The 23,508-nt window shown below is 37.3% G+C and overlaps 1 protein-coding gene and 1 pseudogene across 1 annotated transcript in view; both read left to right on the top strand.

The window, feature by feature from the left end:
- CDK14 (cyclin dependent kinase 14) overlaps positions 1 to 23,508 on the top strand; it is a 591,864-nt gene that overhangs the window by 31,321 nt on the left and 537,035 nt on the right. The gene's annotated exons all lie outside the window — the stretch shown is intronic.
- On the top strand, positions 3,832 to 4,351 carry LOC112620550 (annotated as a pseudogene).

The raw sequence follows: 23,508 nt of genomic DNA, 5'->3' as shown, positions 1-23,508 counted from the left end.
GCTCTACTAGTCCAGAGTACAGTGGTGCAATCATGGCTCACTACAGCCTTGACTCCCAGACTCAAGTGATCCTCCCACCTTGGCCTCCTGAGTAGTTGGGACCACAGGTGTGTGCCACTATGCCTGGCAATTTTTAATATTTTTGTAGACATGGGGTTCTGCTGTGTTGCCCAGGTTGGTCTTGAACTCCTGGACTCAAGTGATCTACCTGCCTTATCCTCCCAAAGTGTTGGGATTACAAGTGTAAGCCACCGTGCCTGGTCAGAAAGATGACTTTTTAGGATTCTAGCTTGTTTGCTTTCCTTCCCACCTGAAGATACTTTTGTTATAGCAGCTTGTCTGCTTTCTGTCTCATTTTTTGCCCCTGATTTTTCCAGGAGTCCTCAATCACTTTCAAGTGTTAAAGGCCATTACTGATTCTTAAATGTATATGGCTATGACTGAATTTTAGCCATTGAGGGTTCATATGATCTATTCTGCCACAGTCCTTCTCAGACTTTAATGTGGATGTGAATCACCTGGGCCAGGCATGGTGGCTCGTGCCTGTAATTCCAGTGACTGGGGAGGTTGAAGTAGGAGGATCAGTAGAGGCCAGGAGTTTGAGACCAGCCTAGGCAACGTAGTGAGATACCCTGTCTCTAAAAAAATATGTATTACAAAAAACAACTTAGACAGGCATGGGATTGCATGCCTGTAGTCCCAATTACTCAGGAGACTCAAGACGGGAGAATCATTTGAGTCCAGATGTTTCAGGCTGCAGTGAGTTATGAACACCACCACTGCACTCCAGCCTTGCTGACAGTGAGACCCTGACTCTTAAGAAGAAAGAGAGAGAGAGAGGGAGGGAGAGAGAGATTGATTTGATGCAGTAGGTCTGAGATGAGGCCTGAAAGTTTGCATTTTTCACAGACTCTCAGGTCATGTTGATGCCTCTGGTCCAGAGATCACATATAGATCTAGTATATGATAGCAAAATGCTGCTGTCTTATCCCAGCGTGCAGCAAAGACGTTTAAAAAAATGTAGTGAGGTTTTCCACCAAGCTAAAAGTACTTTTTTGTTTTATATATTTTTTAAAATTCAGAGATGATTTCATTACTGCCTTCTTGCTACTGCGGTGATTACAAATGCTAGTTATTATTAATATTTTTAAATGACCTTTCATGACAGAATTATACAGCGCTAACCCTACTTACGTCTCCAAGTTAATAAAAGAATTTTAGTAGTTCACAAACTCCTCAAGTCTGATGCCACCCCACCATCTAAATCAGCAGTTTATAGCTTTCCTTCATGACATTTATAGTATTTTGTATTGATATAATTACATGGACAGTTGTTTAATGTCACTTTCCCCACTGTGCTCTAAGCTCTCGCTCTGTATTTTTAATCACTTTGTCGCTCGTGTCTCAATAGCACTGGGTCTGGTGTCTGTCCGTCCCTATTCAATACTTTTAGGATGGCTTTATTCAGTGGGTCTCAGTAGGAGTGGTACTGCCCCCAATGGAGTGTTTTGGAAATTGATGGGAACTAACTGGTTGTCCCAAAGAATGAAGTGTGCTACTGGTGTTTGGTGGGCAGGGGTTAAAGGGTGCTAGACATTCTGTAGTGTACACAACAGCTAACTAAGTGAATGCTTATTTGATGCATTTTGCAAAATCTTTGAATGTCCCTGTTGGAGATTCAGTTAATGAAAAACCTGTTTGTAATTACCTGAACCAAAAACCTAACTCAGCTGGGTGCAGTGACTCACACCAGTAATCTCAGGACTTTGGGAGGCCAAGGTGGGTGGATCACTTGAGGCCAGGAGTTGGAGACCTGCTTGGCTAACATGGTGAAACCCCATTTCTATTAAAAATACAAAAATTAGCCTGGCGTGGTGGCGTGCGCCTGTAATCACATCTACTTGGGAGGATGAGGCATGGGAATCACTTAAGCCTGGGAGGCAGAGATTGCAGTGAGCCAAGATAGCGCTATTGCACTCCAGCCTGGGCAACAGAATGAGACTGTCTCAAAAAAACCCCCCAAAAAACAAAAACAAAAAACCACACACAGAAACAGAAAAAACAAAACAAAATCCCACTCCATTTAACATTTAAAGACAATTATATGTATGTATGTCCAGTTTTAATATACATACAGTCATACATCACTAGTCATGGGGGCACATTCTGAGAAATGTGTCATGAGGCAGCTTTGTTGTTGTACAGACGTCATAGAGTATATTTATACACACCTCGATGGTATAGCCTGTTGCACACCTAAGCTATATGGTATAGCCAATTGTTCCAGGGCTGCCTGTATAGTATGTTACTGTAGGTAGTTGTAACACAATGGTAAATACTTGTGTATCTAAACATACGAAAGGTACAGTAAAAATATGATTCTATACTCTTATGGGACCAGAATTATACATGAAGTTTTTGTTGCCTGAAATGTCGTTATGCAACGCATGACTGTATTCTGAAATTTTCAGAAATGCAGCTGCTGAGTACTTCAAAAGTTGTACTTTGACTTATTAGCAACATTACAAAGTAACGTCTGCCATTCTGTGAAATCCCATCCGTAGTAGCAGTGATGTTTGTGGTATTTGAATTATTATATATACACCCGCACTAATACACGTTTATAGGAAATATGATGGTTATGTATATATATGTGTGTGTGTGTGCATACAAATTTAGCCCTTATGCTAATTTATACAATAAAAATTGTTGAGAATATTCAGGTGAACGTTTCTTTTTTAAAATCCAAATTTACCCATTAAAAGTGGTTGCAAGCATCTTACTACATCATTAAATCATTTGGTGGTGTTATCTCTGAGTATTTACATCTTGGGGTGTGTGTGTCTGTGTATCTAAATCACACATATGAAAGACAATAAAAGTTAATCTCTTTTATTTTCTTTTTATATTACATTTTGGACTTTATATTGTTTTTCTTTCTCTGTGTACATACTATCCCTGTAGATTACAAACATTTGCTATCAAAAGGTGGTGCTACTCTGATAGGATTAAGAACACCCCTTTCTCATGGAAACAGCATGGAATCAAGGATTTCTGCCTTCTGGTCTTGGTTTATTTCTCTAAACTGCTCAAATAACTTTTCTGAATTTGTTGGTTGATCTGCATTATCACTGATAAGGTAAGTCATGATGTGATAAGTCACAGCAGATGTTTCATGAATGACTGGACATGTGGCAAATGCCTTGCTTACATGGTGACTCTTACCCGTGGCTCCTCAGAAAGGCAAGCTGTCCACCTGACACCCACTGTTCTGCTTCACTTGCATTTTCATTTAGGGAGAGCAGACCACCTTGGAGGAAGGGATTTGGCTAATGATAAGGTATGAAGTAGAGTGGGGAATTGTGGTAGTGGAGGGTAGTATTAATAAGTGAATAAAAGCAGAGTATGTTTTACCTTTCTGGGAAACAGTTAAGATCCTTAGACTAGGGGCCAGTCTTGTAAGGATTTTTTTTAACAGTTCCATGTTTATCTGTTTCTGAGTGATTAACAATCAAACCCATGAAGACTTATAGACTGGGGACACTTTTGTGTCTTGTTCAGCAATTGGCTTGGAGTGGACCACAAAGCTCAAAGGCAAAAGAGTAGTGCACAGTGTACACAGTTGGTGCTAAGAAGGGCTCTCAGGGACTGGGTTACCAGGTTTCACAGCAGAAAGTCCCTTCAAGCACATGATTTTAGTCTGCCTAGATCTGGCTAGAATGTTGCTCATTAATTGTAACTAGAAAGATACAGGAAACTCAAGGGTAAATGGCACTGGAAAAAGGTCACTGAAGGTGAATCCATTTAAGATAAAGATCAAGGGGCTAGTGCATGGCTGCCATATTGCAACAGGACAGTAATGATGACACGGAAGATGTTTCACCCTTCAATGCGGAAGAGAAGACAACTGAATAGACCAAAAATGCTTCTCAGAATAGGGGATTAAAAACAATAGACCAAAAAAAAAAAAAAAAAATCAGACACCCAATAGCGTAATTTTTCTGTTTGCTCTTTTGAGTCCATGCAGTTATAATCCATCTTCTCTGTGAATTGCTCAGCAGCAGTTTTACTGCCTAGATGGTGACAGTTCTCTTGTTGCCATGTGATTTGGGGGAGTGAAGACTGTCACAGGTAGGCTAATGGTGGGCCTGCATTGGTGGAATCATACTGATGAAGATGAAAAGAACCACTGAGTGTCCAGGAAGAGCCATTGGGAGTCCAGGAAGGCATCCCCTCAAGATAACAAAACTGTCTCAGAGGCTGAATCAAGAATCTTTTGGTATTTATTGCCTGTTCAGTGCTGTGGGTGGTAATTGCCTTTAGTGCCCTCTTCTTGTTTGGAGTAAAGTGATTGGCAGTGGTTATCATGGGTGTGGTACTGCAAGATGCCAACCTATATGGTTACATCAGGTGTAAAGTGGGCAGTAGAAGGAATTTAACTAGCATGGCTATCTTGTACCCTGGAAAGCAGTTTTTAAGACAAAACAGTAAAGATAATCTGACTTCCAGACTAGAGAGAATGCTCTTATATCTTTTATTATATTGGGGAATGAAGACATTTTTGACTCTGAACCTTTTAGTGCCCAGTGCATGTTGTAATGAGGAGTATTGGCTCTATTTTTCCACTTAAAAGCTTTACTTGTTTTAAAAAAGGAAAGTTAGTTTTTATATTTTTTATTTTCTTTCCAGCAGTTGGGGCTAGAAAGTATGTTGTCACTAGAAACGTTGTGAAAATTTATCTTACAGGCTGGGCACCGTGACTCACACCTGTAATCCCAGCACTTTGGGAAGCCGAGGTCGGCAGATCACCTGAGGTCAGGAGTTCGAGACCAGCCTGGCCAACATGACAAAACCCCATCTCTACTAAAAATACAAAAATTAGCTGGGTGTGGTGGCGCATGCCTGTGTAGTCTTAGCTACCCGGGAGACTGAGTCAGGAGAATTGCTTGAATCTGGGAGGCGGAGGTTGTATTGAGCTGAGATTGTGCTGTTGTACTCCAGCCTGGGCTACAAAGCAAGACTCTGTCTCAAAAAAAAAAAAAAAAAAAAAAAAAAAAAAAAAAATTGTTTTACAGTGTACATAGGTATGCACATAGTCATATAATATCAATATGTTCCAAATTAATGAAAATGTGTTCATTTACGTAAGTATGGAGACTTTTGCATTTGGATTCATAGAACATAAGAAGATGTAAGTCTGTATCAAAACTCTATATGTTTATATATTATTTATGTAGACTATTTTCAGAAGTAAATTTTGCTTCCATGGTAAAAGTGAACATTTTGGCTTATGCATAAGTTAGAAATAATTGTTAATTTTTAATATGTACCTCACGATAAAATTTCTTAGATATATGCAAACAATTAAAACCAAATTTGGGTCAGTGGTGTTTACTAGTTTCCAAAATTTTGTTTAATTTTATTTGTAACAATTTATTTACTTAAGGCCCAATTAATACAAATGGAATCAGCATAGTTTATGTTTAAGGAATACACAGAGATTGCTACTGTTTCATTTATTTTACATAAAGGATAGGCAAATTTTACTTTGGAACTTCCTACAGGCTGTTCAGTGGTCCTTGAGCTAACAAAATCTATCTGTTATCACTAAAAGAGCATTATTCTTATGTCATAATGACAGTAATCATTTAAATACTTGGCATAATGAATGCGTAAAAGACATTTTATTTTATAAATCTCTTTTTTTCTTGCTATAACGGGTATATTGTAAATCATGCATTTGTATTAATGGTATTTCTTAAAGCAGTAGATGTAACTGTAAACTAAAGCAATCTACAAACTATTGTAGGCATCCGTAGATTCTGTTGTAGGTACTGTAAACTTTGTTGGAGACTTTAGTCAGCAGATTATATTGTGAATATATTTGTACTTTGTTAAAATATTTTAAAAGATGTTTAATTGAATAAGTATCTTTTTTGGACTAGTAGCTATGAAGGTATAAAACTTTGTATTTGTATAAAACTGCTGTTTATAGAGCAAAAGAAAGCAAAGGTCAAAAATTTATGGTTAATATGCATAGAAAGTTTGATTAGGATTGAGTCTTTTAGAAAACAAATGGATAATCATCAAAAGAAAGTTTGTCCCAGTGTTTATTTGCAAGTATGTGCTAATTATTAGGAAAAAACAAATGAATTTAGTAAGTTTTTTTGGGGAATAAGTTTTCTGACAGTTTATATGGTAAAACAACACACTATCCTTTGCATAAGCATAATCATAAAGAGGGTCCATTTTAATTTTTCCAATTTTTTTTACATTTGATACACATTTTATTCTCTTTTAAAGCATCTATAAAATTGTAGTTTTCTTCTTCTTTGGTTATTAATTATGAAGAGGATCCTGAAAGCCTCATTTTTTGTGGTCTTGTTATTTAAGCAGGTTTCCAGAATTACTTTCATCAGTCTCATGGAATACTGTCTATTTTGCAAGATTTGTAGTTGATTTGTTTGCATTTTAATGCCATTGGTGGTAAGGGCAGGCAGGGAGGACTGGGCAGGCAGGGAGGACTGTTTAAGTGCTAAGCTGATTTTATAAGTGATTGGTTTCCTAGAGAGTATTTTTGAATTATGACAACTAAGTTTGGAGATAAATATTTAAATAATGAGTCCCCTTATAAATTCTTTGTGTATTTGTTGGTGCCAGGTTGGCAATCAGAATCTTTTCAAGGGCTAAATTGTGTTTATTCTCCACAGTTTCTATCACAGGGTCTTATTCAAGATCAGTTTTTATTAAATGCTTGTTGGATGGAATTGATGACTATTATGAATTTATATTCTTCCATGATTTCATATTTGCAAAGTTTCTCAGAGTCGCTCAAGATTGCTATTGTAAAATTTAGTGTAACATCATTTTTTAATGTTATACTTTATAAGGTAACATTTTAATCTAAAATTTAGATCATTGTCGTTAATTATTTGTTCCAAAGAGAACACTTTGTTCTTTGAAATCGATACTAATTAAAAAAAAAACACACTGGCTAGCATCTGTGCAGAGATCTTTCCCTTTAATGTTATGAGCAATTATAAATCAAGACCTAAGAGAGGCCTTGTAAATTATGAATATTCTGAAAACAATGAAGCATCTTCTTCTGCTTCTAACAAAGATAACACTGGAGTTAATGGAAGTGCCATATGCCTAGGGGAAGATGTCATCAAGACAAACATTTAGTTTGTCAAGTGACATTTAGATGACTGTAAGCAGTATTAATCCAGTCATGAGCTCTTGTCAAGCTTAAGTCTGATTTTAAAAGTAACTATTTTAGGCTTATTTATATATCACTGTCTAGTGTAGCAAGTGATTGGAAGCCGTCAAACTTTTAGGGTAAAAAGTAGAAAGAACATAAAATTAATCAGCATTTGGGTGTATTTTTATCAAGTGCTTAATACAGCCCTACTTGGTTATTTGAGTTTGCCTTGACTGCTTTGACCCACCCTGTTTCATTATATTTATTAGAGAATGTAAACTCCTTTCTTTACATAGGGTACCACTTCTATCCTGTATAGAAAGAAGTGTTAGCAAATGAGACGTTCTGTAATATAACAAGAATTATGCATAATGAAAGGAGCACAACCATCTCCAAGATCCTCTATAGCAGGAGTCCCAACCCCTGGGCCACCGACTGGTACCATGGCCTGTTAGAAACTGGGCCGCACAGCCGAAGGTGAGCAGTGGGCGAACAAGCATTACTGCCTGAGGTCCACCTCCTGTCAGACCAGTGGGGGCATTAGATTTTCATAGGATCACAAATACTACTGTGAACTGAGCACACAGGGGATCTGGGTTACATGCCATTTATGAGAATCTAATGCATGGTGATCTGTCACTGTCACACATCCCCAGATGGGACTGTCTAGTTGCAGGAAACAAGCTCAGGGCTCCCACTGATTCTACATTACGGTGAGTTGTATAATTATTTTATTACATATTACGATGTAATAATAATAGAAAAAAAGTACACAATAAATGTATTGCAGTTGAATCATCCCAAAACCAATTCCGCCCTTCCAGCCCCCCGTTTGTGGAAAAACTGTCTTCCATGAAACTGCTCCTTGGTGTCAAAAAGGTTGGGGACTGCTGCTTCACAGCAACTGTCTTCCGCTTGGGGAACCTGTACACTTAAGGAAACTTTCCAAGAGGTATGTACACCTCAAAAGTTAGAAGAGAGTTGATATCCAGATCCTTACCTTGTGATGTATTCTTTCTGAAAATTGGTATCCCTTGAAAACACACCCATGGTTTGGGTATCTCCTACCTTTTCTTCTGCCATATCCTTTACTTTTATTATTTATTTATTTATTTATTTATTTATTTATTTATTTATGACAGTCAAAAGCAGTGGGAGTGGAGAAGGAACAAAGAAATCTGTAATTGGTTGTAATCAATTAGTTGTAAACACCACTGCACTCAGACCAGCCTGCCATATCCTTTTCTGTTTTAGAAAAAAAACACTCTCCTCCATCTGTAATCTTACCACGGTATATTGACCCAAGCAAGGTTTTCAAAGTCCTGATCATCAAAGGACTAGTTTATAGTTTTGATGTCAGGCAAATCTTCAGACTCTTAACTATCTCTCACCCTGTTAAGCAATTCATTACCAATGAGATTTTTTCCTTGTATTTAATAACTATCACAATAAACATGCTTTTTGTTTAATATTAATAATTATAATTAATCTAGAAGAAAAATATTAAAGCCCAGAGTTTTGTGGTCACAGGAAATCAAAGCCATTTAAAAATTTTAAAGTATGTATGAAATTTTATGTTGCAGAGAAGTATGATAGAGTATTTGTAAGTCAGTAAAAGACTTTAAGCATTAATGTATTTATTTCATTAGGTTGAAATTCGGATGGAGAGGAGGAATGAAATATGATTTCAAGGAGGAAAGCACACAATGTAAATTTTTAAAGTCTTGTTAATGTATGTTTTATATGGATTATGGTGGGAATAAAATATGATCTTTAGGTTTCTCTGGATACATTTAAAAGAATAATATTAAGAAAGTGAAAAGACAAGCCTCTGTGGTTTGATCTCTTTGAGATCATCAGAGTGTTCTAAAATTGATTTTGTGGATGTTTGGCACAACTCTAAAAATACTAAAAACCGTTGAAAGCCTCTGTGACTTGTCTTTTCACTTTCTTAAGATTATTCTTTTAAATGTATCCAGAGAAATAAAAATTTTACAAATCACATACCTGATAAGGGACTAGTATCCAGAATATATAAAGAACTCTTACAACTCAATAATAAAAGACAACCCAATTAAAATTCTTGGCAAAGGATCTGAACAGATGTTTCTTCAAAGAGGATATACAAATGGCCAATAAACATATGAAAAGGTGCTGAACTTTATTAGCCATCAGGGAAATTCAAATCAAAACCATGATGAGCTACCACTTCACAGGGAAATTAAAATCAAAACCATGGTGAGCTACCTAGGATGGCCTGAATAAAACAACAACAACAACAACAACAACAACAATAATAACAGGTAATTGCAAATGTTGGTGAGGATGTGAATAATTGGAACTCTCATACCCTGGGACTGCAAAATGATTCACCTGCTTTGGAAAACAGTCTGTAGTTCCTCAAGTAGTTAAACATAGAATTATGACATGATCCAGTAATTCCACTCCTAGGTATATACCAGAGAGAAATGAAAATGTGTGTCAATGCAGAAACTTTTGCACGAAAGGACAGAGCAGCATTGTTCATAATAGCCAAAATGTGGGAACAATCCCAGTGTCTATCATCTGATGAATGGATAAAGTGCAGCATATCTGTACAATGAAATGTTATTCATTAATAAAAAGAAATGAAGTACTGATAGATGCTGCAACGTGAGTGAACTTTGATAACATTGTGCTAAATGAAAGAAGCTAGTCACAAAGGAGCACATATTGTATGATTCAGTTTATATGAAATGTCCAAAATAGGTAAATCTATAGAGACAGAAAGTAGATTAATGGCTGCTTAGGGCCGAGGTGGAAGTGGTGGTGGGGAGTAGATAATGGGACAGGGTGGGGGATTGACAGCTATGGCTCTCTTTGAGATCATTAAAGTATTCCAAAATGGATTTTGTTGATGCTTGGTACATCTCTGTAAATATACTGAAAACCATTTGTATTAGTTCATTTTCACACTGCTGATGAAGATATACCCTAGACTGGGCAATTTACAAAAGAAAAAGGTTTAATGGACTTACAGTTCCACATGGCTGGGGGGGCCTCACAATCATGGTAGAAGGTGAAAGGCACATCTCACATGGTGGCAGACAAGAGAGAGAGCTTGTGCAGGAAAACTCCCATTTTTAAAACCATCAGATCTCGTGAGACTCACTATCACAAGAACAGCAAGGGAAAGACTTGCCTCCCTGATTCAGTCATGTCCTACTGACTCCCTCCCACAACACATGGGAATTATGGGAGCTACAAGATAAGATTTGAGTGGAGACACAGAGCCAAACCATATTACCATTGAATTGTACACTTTAAATGAGTGAATTGTATAGTATGTAAATTATACCTCAAGCTGTTTAAAGAAATAATGTAATAGTTTCATTTTTAAAAGTCTGTGTTTACAATATGCCAGAAATGACATACTTTGCATTCTCAAATACATGTGTGATGAACTGTTGCACATATCACCTTAAACATTTTAAAAAATGCAGTCTTAAATTACCAGTTTTAATGGTTGCATAGTATTTCAGTAAGTTGATGTGGGATACTTTGCTCATTTTCCTCCTATATAAATACTTTCTCAGATTGTGATGTTTTAAATACAAATTTCTATACCTGCTAATTTTCTTCTTTTGCTGCTTTGGATAAAATTCTGACTGACACCCAGAAAAAATGAATAGATTGCTGTTTTTTTTAAATTAAATTTTTGTTTATTGATTTTTTATAGAGACAGGGTTTCACCATGTTGGCCAGGCTGATCTCAAACTCCTGGCCTCAAGTGATCTGCCTGCCTTGGCCTCTGAAAGTGCTGGGATTACAGGCATGAGCCACTGTGCCTAGCATGAATTGGGATTGCTAAGATTTCTTACACAGGTATTGCCATGTTACTGTTCTGAAGGGTTGAAACAATTTTTATCATTTACTTTTTTTTTTTTTTTTACTTTTTTGTTAAGTATATAATTTGTTCCATAGTAAACGTTTAAAAGTGTATTTCTTTGAGTAAGTACATTATTATAAACCTCCATTTGTTTCCTATTACAGCCTTGAGAGTGATGAAAGTTATTTATTAAATGACCTCGTGCTGAATACCCACTCTGTGTCAGAACTTGTGCTAGATACTAGAGACTGGAGATGCAAAGTGAGAAAGGCTTAGTTTTGCAGTCAGAAAAGTTCCACATCTCATGGGGAAAATAATTACAGTAGGTAACGTGAAGTCTTCAAGTATAAAAAGGTGTTTGAGGAGGTACCTGGAGGATGTGGCCAGCATAGGAGGGCAGGTGATATGTATGTACAGCTCAAAAGATGAGCAGGCCTTTGCCTGGAGGCAAGATGAGAACAAAGAGAGGGCATTCCTAGTGCAGTTACATACACAGCCTCCAAACACCATGATGTGGGCAAGCAGTTCCCACAGGTTCCCTTTGACTGAAGAGTTATCGGCTCTTTTGTGTTTCTAATTTATTCATTAGTACATTTGGTTGTTTTCTTTGTTTTTGATAATATGCTCTGTTCTTTGCATTCCATACACATATTAATAGTAATGTTAAACGTCACTTTTAAGACAAATATTTCCTTTTAATCTGTCCTTTGACTTTTTATTTTATTTTTCATCATATTTTTACATTCTGTTCACATGGGATTATGATGATTTATTTTGATATACACCATGTGGAAATTTCTTAATTTATAGCATTATGGATTTAGCTGGTCCAGTAGTAGCAAAACCTTGTTTCTTCAGGTGGTTTTCCTGCTAAGTATGAGAAGAGTTGTAAAATATATGTGGGGCCCTTATTTCTCATGCCCAAGCTCTTTCTGTGTCGAACCCCTTTATGATAATACAGCGTGGTGTTTACTTGATGGCTGGGTTAGGAAGCCAGATGACAACTTCTCTTTATTTACCATCTTCTTGGGGTAGAATGGCTTCATTCACTTGATCTGAAGAGCCAAGCCAGCAACCCTACTCTGGGCCCCCACAGGTGCTGTGGCAGCAGTAAATTGACAAACCTGTTCACATCTCAACTGCCTCCAATTTTTATTGTTTTAGCAATATAGTAGATAGTAAGGAGTGAAAGGATATAAATCAGATGGAAAGGGAATTGGTATGGACTGAATTGTGTCTCCCTTCAAAATTCATATATTGAAGCCCCAGCCTCCAATGTGACTGTATTTGTGGATAAGGCCTTTATGGAAGCAGTTAAAATTAAATGAGATCATAAGAGTAGGGCCCTGATCTAATTGGGTTAATGTCCTTATGTTGAAGAGATAACAGAGAACTCTCTCTCCCCCTCCACCGTGTGAGTATATAGCAAGAAGGCAGACATCTGCAAGCTAGGAAAAGGGTCCTGACCAGGAACCAAACCCTGTTGGACCTTGATCTTGGACTTTCCAGTCCCCAAAACTAAGAAAATCAGTTTCGGTTGTTGAAGTCAACCAGTCCATGATATTTTATTACTGCAGCCTGAGCAGATGAAAACGGACATAATGATAATAATCAAAACAATTATTTATTACCTAACATATATCCATTTTGGATTCCCTTAAAGCCAGGTATGAGTTAAGTCATATCTTTATCTCCATTTTCTTGATGGGTAGTCTAATCATTAAGTAACTTCCCTCAGGTCTCAGTGCTGGGAAGGTGAGTCTGTGGATCATAACAGCTCTTTGTAATTCATTTATATATTTTAGAGGAAAAGAGACTCAACGGCAACCACAAGAAGAGTGTAAACTCCTGCACAAATATGTTTGGGAACGTACTTAGTGGATATGCATTTAATATTCAAGACTCTGTGAAATACTACAGTGAAGAAACCTGTTTACCTTTACTTTCGTGTTTCTCGGAATCCTTCCTAGGGACATCTCTGGTGATACCATGGGTAGCAATGTTCCATGGACATCAGTTTGGGAAGTGCGGCCCAGAGTGGTTATTAGATTCCTGCACTGGCCACGATAGGCCTATTCAATTTAAAACATACTTAAATGTTGATAAGCATGCACACTTATTACAATTTATTGAACTAAAAATGTAATGAGAGTATATGTTACTTCAAGAAATTAAGTTGAATATGGCTTTTCTTTTTGCATGAAGATTAGACAAAACCTTAAGGTAGTTGGTTATGAATTTTAGACATCTTACCGCTAAGAAAATAAAATAGATGCCTCTATAAAAGTAAGCTTTATTATTATTATTATTTTAGTGAGCACCAAATGCGGCAGGCATTTCTGTAGGGCAGAAAGGATAAGAGTTCCAGTCTCATGGAATTTACATTGTACAGAGATGTGGAGATTAAGGGTTACATGTGTTCTTCTCAACATGTTTATATTTGTATATATATTCTTACAAATTATTATAGTTGGAAGGTTTTCTGTACATTCTGGCCTTGGCCAATTGGTATTTTCTTCATAAATACATCCTCAGTTTTTTTCAGGTATTAATATTTTGATTATAGAAATGGACTTTGGGCCTATGCTTGGCTTGCAGTGTTTCAGTCCACAAATGAATCTTATTTTTAATTGTTAAAGGAATGATTTCTATTTAAGTAAACTTAAAATGATTTAAAACCTCTAAAGAGATTGGTTAGTTTTATCCTTTTTTTTTTTTTTTTCTGTAACTCAAAAGCAGTTTTAAAAATCTACACATATGCCAGGTTTGAATTGAAAACATTTGAGCATCTGAGTGAAGGTGTTGGTGAAGTTGTTTGACATTTTTTTCTTTAATCTAATGATAACATCACTTAAATAATTTATAAGAAAAACCCCGGGTATTTTCCTCCTTTTTTTTTTTTAGAGATGGGATCTCACTCTGTCACCCGTGTTTTAAAAGTAGGTCCTACTACATAGTTGATAACACTTAAAATGAATGTTTTTAGACAGTTATAATTTATTTATAGTTAGATGAACCAAACAGCTTTTAACTTCTGTTGCTAAAGCAAGCCCACTTCAAGATACAAAAGATCTTCCATCTTTAGCATATTAGCCAAAAGAGAAAAAGAGAAGAACATTGAAAGTGTGTTGCCCTACTTCATTTTCCCTTCTGTGTCACACACAGTGAGAATAATTAACAGCCACTTAGTAGATTTCTTTTAAGCAGATCACTGATCTGGGAAGTGCTCACTGAGTCTCAGAAAGGGTTTGGTCAGTGGAGAAGAAAATCACAACTGACATTTATGGGTGGAGTCCGTGGGCAGGAGCAGCCAGCTTTTTGACAGCAGTTGTGAGCTCTGGGTAACTCCCACCAGTTAGTGAAATTAATGCCAACTTCTTTTTATTTCTTTAACCTTGCCACTGTTTGCCTGAATAGTCAAAGAAAGGCAGTAGTTCCATCATATTTCTTGATTCACAAAGCTTAAGGGCAGGCAGGAGGATGTTCATCTTATGGAAGCCTCCGGTTTTTGAGTTAGTGGTTTGCATTAAGATGGCAAGAGAAAGCTCTTGTTCCTTAATTAGTGAGAGGCATACTGACGGTGTGAAGCAGTTTTTTTTTTTTTTTTTTTTTTTCCTGCTGGAGGTCATTTTTAATGGTTGAGCATGCATGTGAGTATTCTAAGCCCAAAACCAGACCCTGGTTCCTTTGATGGACTGCTTACAAATTAGTTGAATAGTAGCTATAACTTATGCCTTTATTTTTTTCTCTTGTTCTTTTTCCCCATTTAGCTTCCCCCTTACTTAAAAAATTAAAATATAATATATACATATCATACAAAAGAGCATACAATAAGAAGTTTTCCTCCTGCTCCCAAGTCTCTGGTTACCCTTTTTAGAGGTAACTATGAACATCATTTTAAAAACTGCTTCCAGACATTTTCTTTGCTTATAGATCTCTTCTCCACCTTGGGCTCCACACTAGTGGAGCGTATTTTGTTTTTCTTCTTAACAGTATATGTTGAAGAGTGTTTTATATCAGCACGTATATAGATCCCACTCATTCTGTTTATAGGTTGCATGCTGTTCATCATATGGATGTACTATATTTACCTGTTTCTAAAAGTTGGTGAACATTTAGGTTGTTTATTGAGTTTTGTTCCTACAAACAGAGATGAATGGATCGTTTTGTTAACAACTAAATATTGAGTCACATATGGTAATATACATTTAAAATTATAATACTGTATATATTGCCAAAATTGCCTGATGAACGGACTCGTACCCTCATCTGAAATGTCTGTTTTTCCACCTTTACCCTTGTTAAGCATTTTCTGAAGCTTGCAATCTGGAACATGAAAATTTGTTTTACTAGTTATTTTCAATTTGCATTACTTTAATTATTAGTGAAGCTGAGCACATTTTCTTTTTATGTTTATAACCCATTTAAATTCTTTTTTTCTTGTGAACTATAGGTTGCTTTCAACACTTAGTTATACCTGATGAGAATTACTGTGCAGGTTCGGGAGGATATCCAGAGACTTGTATTGTAGAACTTTCTTAGTGTATTAGGAACCTTGAAGACGATTTAGTCCCACCTTCCAATTGGTATAAAAAATATTTTCATAACCTCTGTAACTGGTTCGTTGATTATCTGCTTAAATGCTTTCGATATTAGAACAATCTTAGGGGGCCTGACTTTGCTTGGCTATGCTTGATTTACAATGTTTCAGTCTATAAATGAATCTAATTTCTAATTATTAAAAGAATGATTTCACTTTAAGAACATTAAAATGATTTAAAATTTCTAAAGAGACTGGTTAGTTTTATCTTTTTTTTTTTTTTTTTTCCTGTAACTCAAAAGCAGTTTTGAGTGAAGGTGTTGGTAAAGTTGTTTGGCGAGTTAAAACTTCATGGGCAACTAATTCCTCTTTTAGCTTTAGTTGACAGAAATTTCAAGATATGTTAAAAGAGTACTTGAATAGATAGAGAAGATGGGAGCAGCTGAACTCTTTAAATCGCTACATTAAGGCAGGCGCAGTAGCTCATGCCTGTAATCTGGATGATCACATGAGCCCAGGAGTTCGAGGCTGCAGTGAGCTATGATTGCACCACTGCACTCCAGCCAGGACAACAGAGTGAGATCCTGTATCTTAAAAACTAGATAATAAATAAATACATGACATTTATGAAGCTAGAAGATTGTTTCAGGCCCAATCAAGGGATCAGGAGCAATGCATGTGTAGTGAATCTTGTTCTTTTGACTAAGAATGAGAGAATTTATGATTAAGGAGGGTGCTTTGAGGGTATGTTAGTTATCTATTGCTGCATAATAACTCCTAAACTTCGTGCTTTAGTGCCTAAACAACAGTAAACATCTGTTCTCTCACAGAGTTTCTGTGGGTTAGCAATTTGGGAGCAACCTAGCTGGGTGGGTTAGGCTCTGGGTGTTTTGGAGGTTGCGGTCAAGATGGTGGTTGGAGCTGCATTCATTTGAAGACTTGACTGGGTCACAAGAGTCTGCTTGCACAGTGCCTCACTCACATGACTGTTGGGAGAAGGTTAAGGAATGAGGTTCCTTGCCTCATGGACCTCTCTGTAGGGCTGCCTGAGTGTCTTCACATTCTGGTGGCTGGCATTTTCTAGAGTAATCCAAGCAAAAGCAAAATAGAAACCCTCATGTCTTTTATGACCTCAGAAGTCACACATTGTCATTTCTGCAACATCATATTGCAGGTATGCATATCCACACAGGTCAGTCCTATTGGTATGGGAGGGAACTACACGGGAGAGTGAATACTAGGAGGCAAGGATCAGTGGACCCTTTCTTAGAGAATGACAACCTTCTGGCCCCTAGAGATTCAGTTCTCACCCACCTGTGAAACAAAACATACTCACTTCTCTCAGGGCCCCTAAACCTCATCACAGACTGAGGCCAACTCTGTGGAGGAGAATTTGAGGATCTTTAAACAGATTTGGGGAAGCTCGGAATCTATTAAGAATTTTTCTTTGTTGGAAGAAATGGTTGGATTTGGGCAGTGTTCTGAATTATAAAAGCATTTCTTTATGCTCTATCCTATGAAACTTCTGGCCCAAATAAATAGGAGATAGATTTATAATCCTGACAGACGAATGGTGTTCTAGTGAAATATTCCAACTTATTTTTATTCAGAAAAGCTTCATAGCATTCGCTAGTTCTCAAATATGAGGGTTAGGTTCTTGGAACACCCATAGTGGAGAGTTCTCAGTTGAGGGACTTGAAACCTAATAGGGAAAATATGGATAGCAAACTGTGCTGGCTATTTAGTTGTGGTTTCAACTTCAATCTCTCCATTTTATACTTTGTTTTGTGAGGCTGGGGTTGGAACTCTATAAATTACGTTTCCCAGATTTGCTGGATTTCCAGTTTGTTCCTGGCAATAGAAGACACTGGTGGAGAACTGAAATGCAGGAGGGAGAAAGGACTTTGCTGTTTTCAGCTCCTGTCACTATTTCTCCTAGGGCCAGCAACAGCTCTAGCCTATAGTTTCTTTGTTTCTTTTTTTTAAAATTATACTTTAAGTTCTAGGGTACATGTGTGCAACGTGCAGGTTTGTTGTATAAGTATACATGTGCCATGTTGGTTTGATGCACCCATTAACTCGTCATTTACATTAGGTGTTTCTCCTAATGCTATCCCTCCCCCTGCACCCCACCCCCAGACAGGCCCCGGTGAGTGATATCCCCTGCCCTGTGTCCAGGTGTTCTCATTGTTCAGTTACCACCTATGAGTGAGAACATGCAGTGTGGTTTTTCTGTCCTTGTGATAGTTTGCTGACAATGATGGTTTCCAGCTTCATCCATGTCCCTGCAAAGGACATGAACTCATCCTTTTTTATGGCTGCATACTATTCCATGGCATATATGTGCCACATTTTCTTAATCCAGTCTATCATTGATGGGACATTTGGATTGGTTCCAAGTCTTTGCTATTGTGAGTAGTGCCACAGTAAACATGTGTGCATGTATCTTTATAGTAGCATGATTTATAATGCTTTGGGTATATACCCAGTAATGAGATTGCTGGGTCAAATGGTATTTCTAGTTCTAGATCCTTGAGGAATCACCACACTGTCTTCCACAATGGTTGAACTAATTTACACTCCCACCAACAGTGTAAAAGTGTACCTATTTCTCCACAGCTTCTACAGCACCTGTTGTTTCCTGACGTTTTAATGATCACCATTCTAACTGGCATGAGATAGTATCTCATTGTGATTTTGATTTGCATTTCTCTAATGACCAGTGATGATGAGCATTTTTTCATATGTCTGTTGACTGCATGAATGTCTTCTTTTGAGAAGTGCCTGTTCATATCCTTCACCCACTTTTTAATGGGGTTGTTTGTTTTTTTCTTGTAAATTTGTTTAAGTTCTTTGTAGATTCTGAATATTAGCCCTTTGTCAGATGGGTAGACAGCAAAATTTTTCTCCCATTCTGTAGGTTGCCTTTTCACTCTGATGGTAGTTTCTTTTGTTGTGCAGAAGCTCTTCAGTTTAATTAGATCCCATTTGTCTATTTTGGCTTTTGTTGCCGTTGCTTTTGGTGTTTTAGTCATGAAGTCTTTGCCTATGCCTATGTCCTGAATGGTATTGCCTAGGTATTCTTCTAGGGCTTTTATGGTTTTCGGTTTAACATTTAAGTCTTTATTCCATCTTGAATTAATTTTTGTATAAGGTGAAAGGAAGGGATTAGTTTCAGCTTTCTACATATGGCTAGCCAGTTTTTCCAAGACCATTTATTAAATTGGGACTCCTTTCCCCACTGCTTATTTTTGTCAGGTGTGTCAAAGATCAAATGGTTGTAGATGTGTGGTGTTATTTCTGAGTGCTCTGTTCTGTTCCATGGGTCTATATACCTGTTTTGGTACTAGTACCATGCTGTTTTTGTTACTGTAGCCTTGTATAGTTTGGAGTTAGGTAGCGTGATGCCTCCAGTTTTGTTCTTTTTGCTTAGGATTGTCTTGGCAATGCGGACTCTTTTTTGGTTCCATGAGAACTTTAAAGTAGTTTTCTCCAATTCTGTGAAGAAAGTCATTGGTAGCTTGATGGGAATGGCATTGAATCTATAAGTTACCTTGGGCAGTATGGCCATTTTCACGATATTGATTCTTCCTATGCATGAGCATGAAATGTTTTTCCATTGGTTTGTTTCCTCTTTTATTTCGTTGAACCGTGGTTTGTAGTTCTCCTTGAAGAGGTCCTTCACATTCTTTGTAAGTTGTATTCTTAGGTATTTTACTGTCTTTGTAGCAATTGTGAATGGAAGTTTACTCATGATTTGTCTAGCCTATAGTTTCTTTAGGAACTCACTGTGCCAACTTTACCATGGCCCCTAACCAGGGTCTAAGTGGCAATTACACTGTGTGCCCCACCGTCCAACCCCAGCTCCACTTAAAGTTCTAGTACCGATCCCTCCTTTGAGCACCCAGATTCTGGTAACTCCACATCTCCCTTTGTGTTTCTTCAGCTCTAAGGTTGGTTGCTGCTTCTAGCAGTTACTAATATTGGGGTTGCCTCTGTCACCTCTTTTTATTTTTTAAAGTCTCTTAACACCTATATAATCAGCTTCCTGTATTAAATTCTTTCCATTTAAAATATATAATATGTGAGGTTTCTGCTTTCCCATTGACTGGAACAGTTATTAAGGTTTCTAGATGTGTCACCCCTCATAATTACAGTGACATGTTTGTAGTTAATTTTTCTTTCTTGACAGGTAACAGTCATACCAAGAGGCCATGGTCTTCTCCATCTGGTCCTTTGTTCAAATGTTTAGTGATTTTTTTTTCTCCGTTTTTTAATGCTCATAACCATTGACTTCATTTCATGGATCTGGCCTCTTAGAGCAGGCCTCCAGGATCCTAATTCCTTAGTCCACAGTGGTCCTAGAGATCCAGGTTATCTGGGATGTTGAGTAGTTCTGTTCAATCTATTTAACAAAAGTACTTATTCCTATGTATTTTCCAATACAAAGGAGCATACACTGTATAATTTTGGCTCTACCAGTTCCTGCCTGCCTGAGTGCCTGCTGTTTGAGCCTCCTTTACACACTTCTCAGTGGCCTCCATCTACACAGACTCTGCTCACCAGCGGGCACCTGCGGGACCAGCACTACTTCCTCTCATCTTTCTTTATTTTTCCCAAGACTTTTACTACTGCTCTGTCATCTGCTTTGTTTCCCTTTTCTGTTTCCAAACCCAAATTCCCTCTTTTTCTTATTATCCCCAATTGGAGTGACTGATAGTTTGTGTATATTAAAATTTGAAGCACTTGCTGAGAAGGTATATCTGCTGAATTACTTGAATTTTACATAAGAAGAACCTCCTGCATGAGGAAGCATAATTATATCAACTTATGAATCAAGTGAACATTTTATAGACCAGAGAAAAATAGCTAGTGATTTCATTAATGGTACTTCAGTTCTTCAGGTTAATAAATTTGTTAAGCCTTTCTACTTTTATTAGAGGAGTTACTTGTGTCTTTAGTAAACATTTATTGTGTTGCCATGTTTACACAGCTTTATATCAGGTAGGTGCATTGAGGGATAGCAAAGGAGTAAAATTATCCAGCTCTTGCCTGCCTTGAAAGACTTTGCTCTGTACTTGGGGTATAGAAAACTTACATTAAATAGTGAAGGGATCAAAATAAGTGTAAGACAATGTTCTAGAAACTGTATTTAAGTGTGTGCTGTGGGGCAGATGATAATGGTACTTCCTGCACACAGGCACTAAGCACTTTATTTATGTTGTCTTCTTTAATCCTCATGACTCTGAAATAGTTACTCTAGTTAATTGTAATTTGTTAGTGATAAACCTGAGGCTTAAAGGTTAAATCATTTGCCCAAAGACACACATCTACAAAGTGACAGAAGTTAGGATTCAAACTTTAGGTTGGCCTGAGACTAATGATCATAATAGATAGAAGTGAAGGTTGCTTAGAGCTGTGTCTTTGCTTGTTTGCTTGTGTGTTTTCAAGTATGCTAGGTATCTTACATTTGCTCCCCTGGATTTCTTTTCCATCGTGCTTTGTACCCTGGGTGACTGACCTGTGTGGGTTACGCCAGTGAACACTCTTGCCTTTGGGTTCTAGCCAGGTTTGACCAATGTGAAGAACTCAGGAGATCTGAGGGCAGACTGAGAATGATGTTGGGTGTTTTTAATTTTGGCTCTACCAGCTCCTGCCCCTCAGTACTCCTTGATTAGGTGTACTTATACACTGTACACCTCCCTTTCCTCCAGCCCCACTTAGACTTCTAGAACCAACCCCTCCTTTGAGCACCCAGATTCTGGTAACTCCACAACCCCCCTCTGTTTCTTCAGCTCTAAGGATAGTAGTTGCTTCTAACAGTTACTAATATTGGAATTACCTCTGTGACCCCTTTTAATTTCTTTCAGTCTATTAACAGCTGTATAATCAGATTTATTATTCCCCTAGCTCTTCTCCATTAGATTTCCACCCGCTGGCTCCATTTCTCTGTGTCTCCTTCTATCCTTCCCCACGTTTCCTCCTTTCTCTGGATCCTAGGAAACACTCCTCGACCTTTGCAGCACCGAAAGGGGTAACCATTCCTTGTCATGAACACTAACCCTCACCATGACTTTAAAAGTTGTCCCTTGATCAAATTCCATTTGAATGCATCATGCCCAATTTGAGTGTTGTGTGTATTTCCTGCTGAGGCTGATTGGTATGCAGAAATTCTTATAAGGCATGCCTTCCTTTCTTCTTCGCTTTCCCACTCCTGTCCTTTCTCAGTATGTTCAACGTTGAAGATAAGAATTAGCTGAAGCGTGGTCTCTGCCCTGAGGAATTTATAATAAAGGTTAAAATTTGATTAATAATAATGGAAATAAAAACTAGTAATGTACTTGAGAAGCAGAATGACAGAGAGAGAATCTAGCAAATGAAGTTAGTTGATTACTTAGTGGAAAATGCTGACAGCAGTTCACAAATCAGTTACTAATTCTTTCTACTATGTATATTAACTCTGTCCCTTGGCCAGAATTTTGTACAGTTCTTTTCTTTATTTAGCTTAATAAAACAACATCAAGGAAAGTGTAAAGTCTTTTTAAATGTAAAGTGACTGAAACGTTGCTTTTTAGAACTCATCATTTCATGAAAAAATAAGTTCACCGTAAGAACTCTCCATCAGATAAAATTCCTGATGGATGTCCCAAGATTTAGGATGCATTTGAAGTTTGGGAAGGCCTATCAGTTTTGTAAAAAAATTAATAGGCTTTTTTTGGGTGGGAGGGGGCGCAATTTTCAGTTTACAGGAAAATGGAGCAGAAAGTACAGAGAGTTCCCATGTTACTTCTCACCCTCTATTCCAGTTTCCCTTGTTATTAATATTTTGCATGAATATGGTACATTTATTATAATTCATGAACCAAGATTGACTCACTATTATTAACTAAAGTCCATGGTTTACATTAGGGTTCACTCTGTGTTGTACCATTCTCTGGGTTTTGACAAATGAATGACATATGTTTACCATTACTGTATCATACAGCATAGTTTCACTACCCTAAAAAATTCCCTGTGCTTCACCTGTTATTCATTTCTCCTTCCCTGTCCTGAGCCCTTGTCAACCACTGATCCTTTTACTGTCTCCGTAGTTTTGCCTTTTCCAGATGTTATATGGTTGAAGTCAAATAGTCTGTAGCCTTTTCAAACTGGCTTCTTTAACTTAGCAATATACACTTAAGGTTCCTCTATGTCTTTCCATGGCTTGACAGCTCATTTCATTTTTTCACTGAATAGTATTCCATTGTGTGGATGTACCATAGTTTGTTTCTCCTTTTACCTATTGATGTAACATAATTTGTTTTTCCATTTACCTATCTTGATTGTTTCCAAGTTTTGGCAATTATGAATAAAGCTTCTGTAAGTATTTTGTGCAGGATTTTGTTTGGATGTAAATTTTGTGCTGGTGCCCCAGGATTTAAGATGCATATGAAGTTCAAGATGGTCTATCGGTTAAAAAAAAAAAAGCCTGGAAAAATGTGGTTTCTGAAAAGGGGTTTCTTTAAACTAGTCACAGTTAAGGACAGATACTGACTTCCTTGCCAGACATACTGAAGCTAGATTAATCACTTAATCACGTACTTAAGTATGATCTGAGAATTAGAGTTGAAATACAAACTGAATATCTGACAGAAATCAAGTGTAAAATTGTTATCTGTTTTATAATTGCACATGAACAATGTAGTCAAACACTTTTATTTCAAATGGAGGGCCTAAATACATTACAAATGCATATCTAGGGTGTGAACACTTCTTTGGGATGTTAATATAGCTCTTACTTCCTTTTGAGTAAGCAGAGAGCCATTCTTTCAAGACTTCCTGTGGCCACCAATATTCTGCCAAGGGGTCTGACATCTTGGGAATTTGCCACCCTTTCATCAGAGACTTTGACTCATGCTG

Source organism: Theropithecus gelada, chromosome 3 (assembly GCF_003255815.1).
Source record: "Theropithecus gelada isolate Dixy chromosome 3, Tgel_1.0, whole genome shotgun sequence".
In the NCBI taxonomy this organism is placed as follows: Eukaryota; Metazoa; Chordata; class Mammalia; order Primates; family Cercopithecidae; genus Theropithecus; species Theropithecus gelada.
This window is presented reverse-complemented; position numbering and strand designations above follow the sequence as displayed.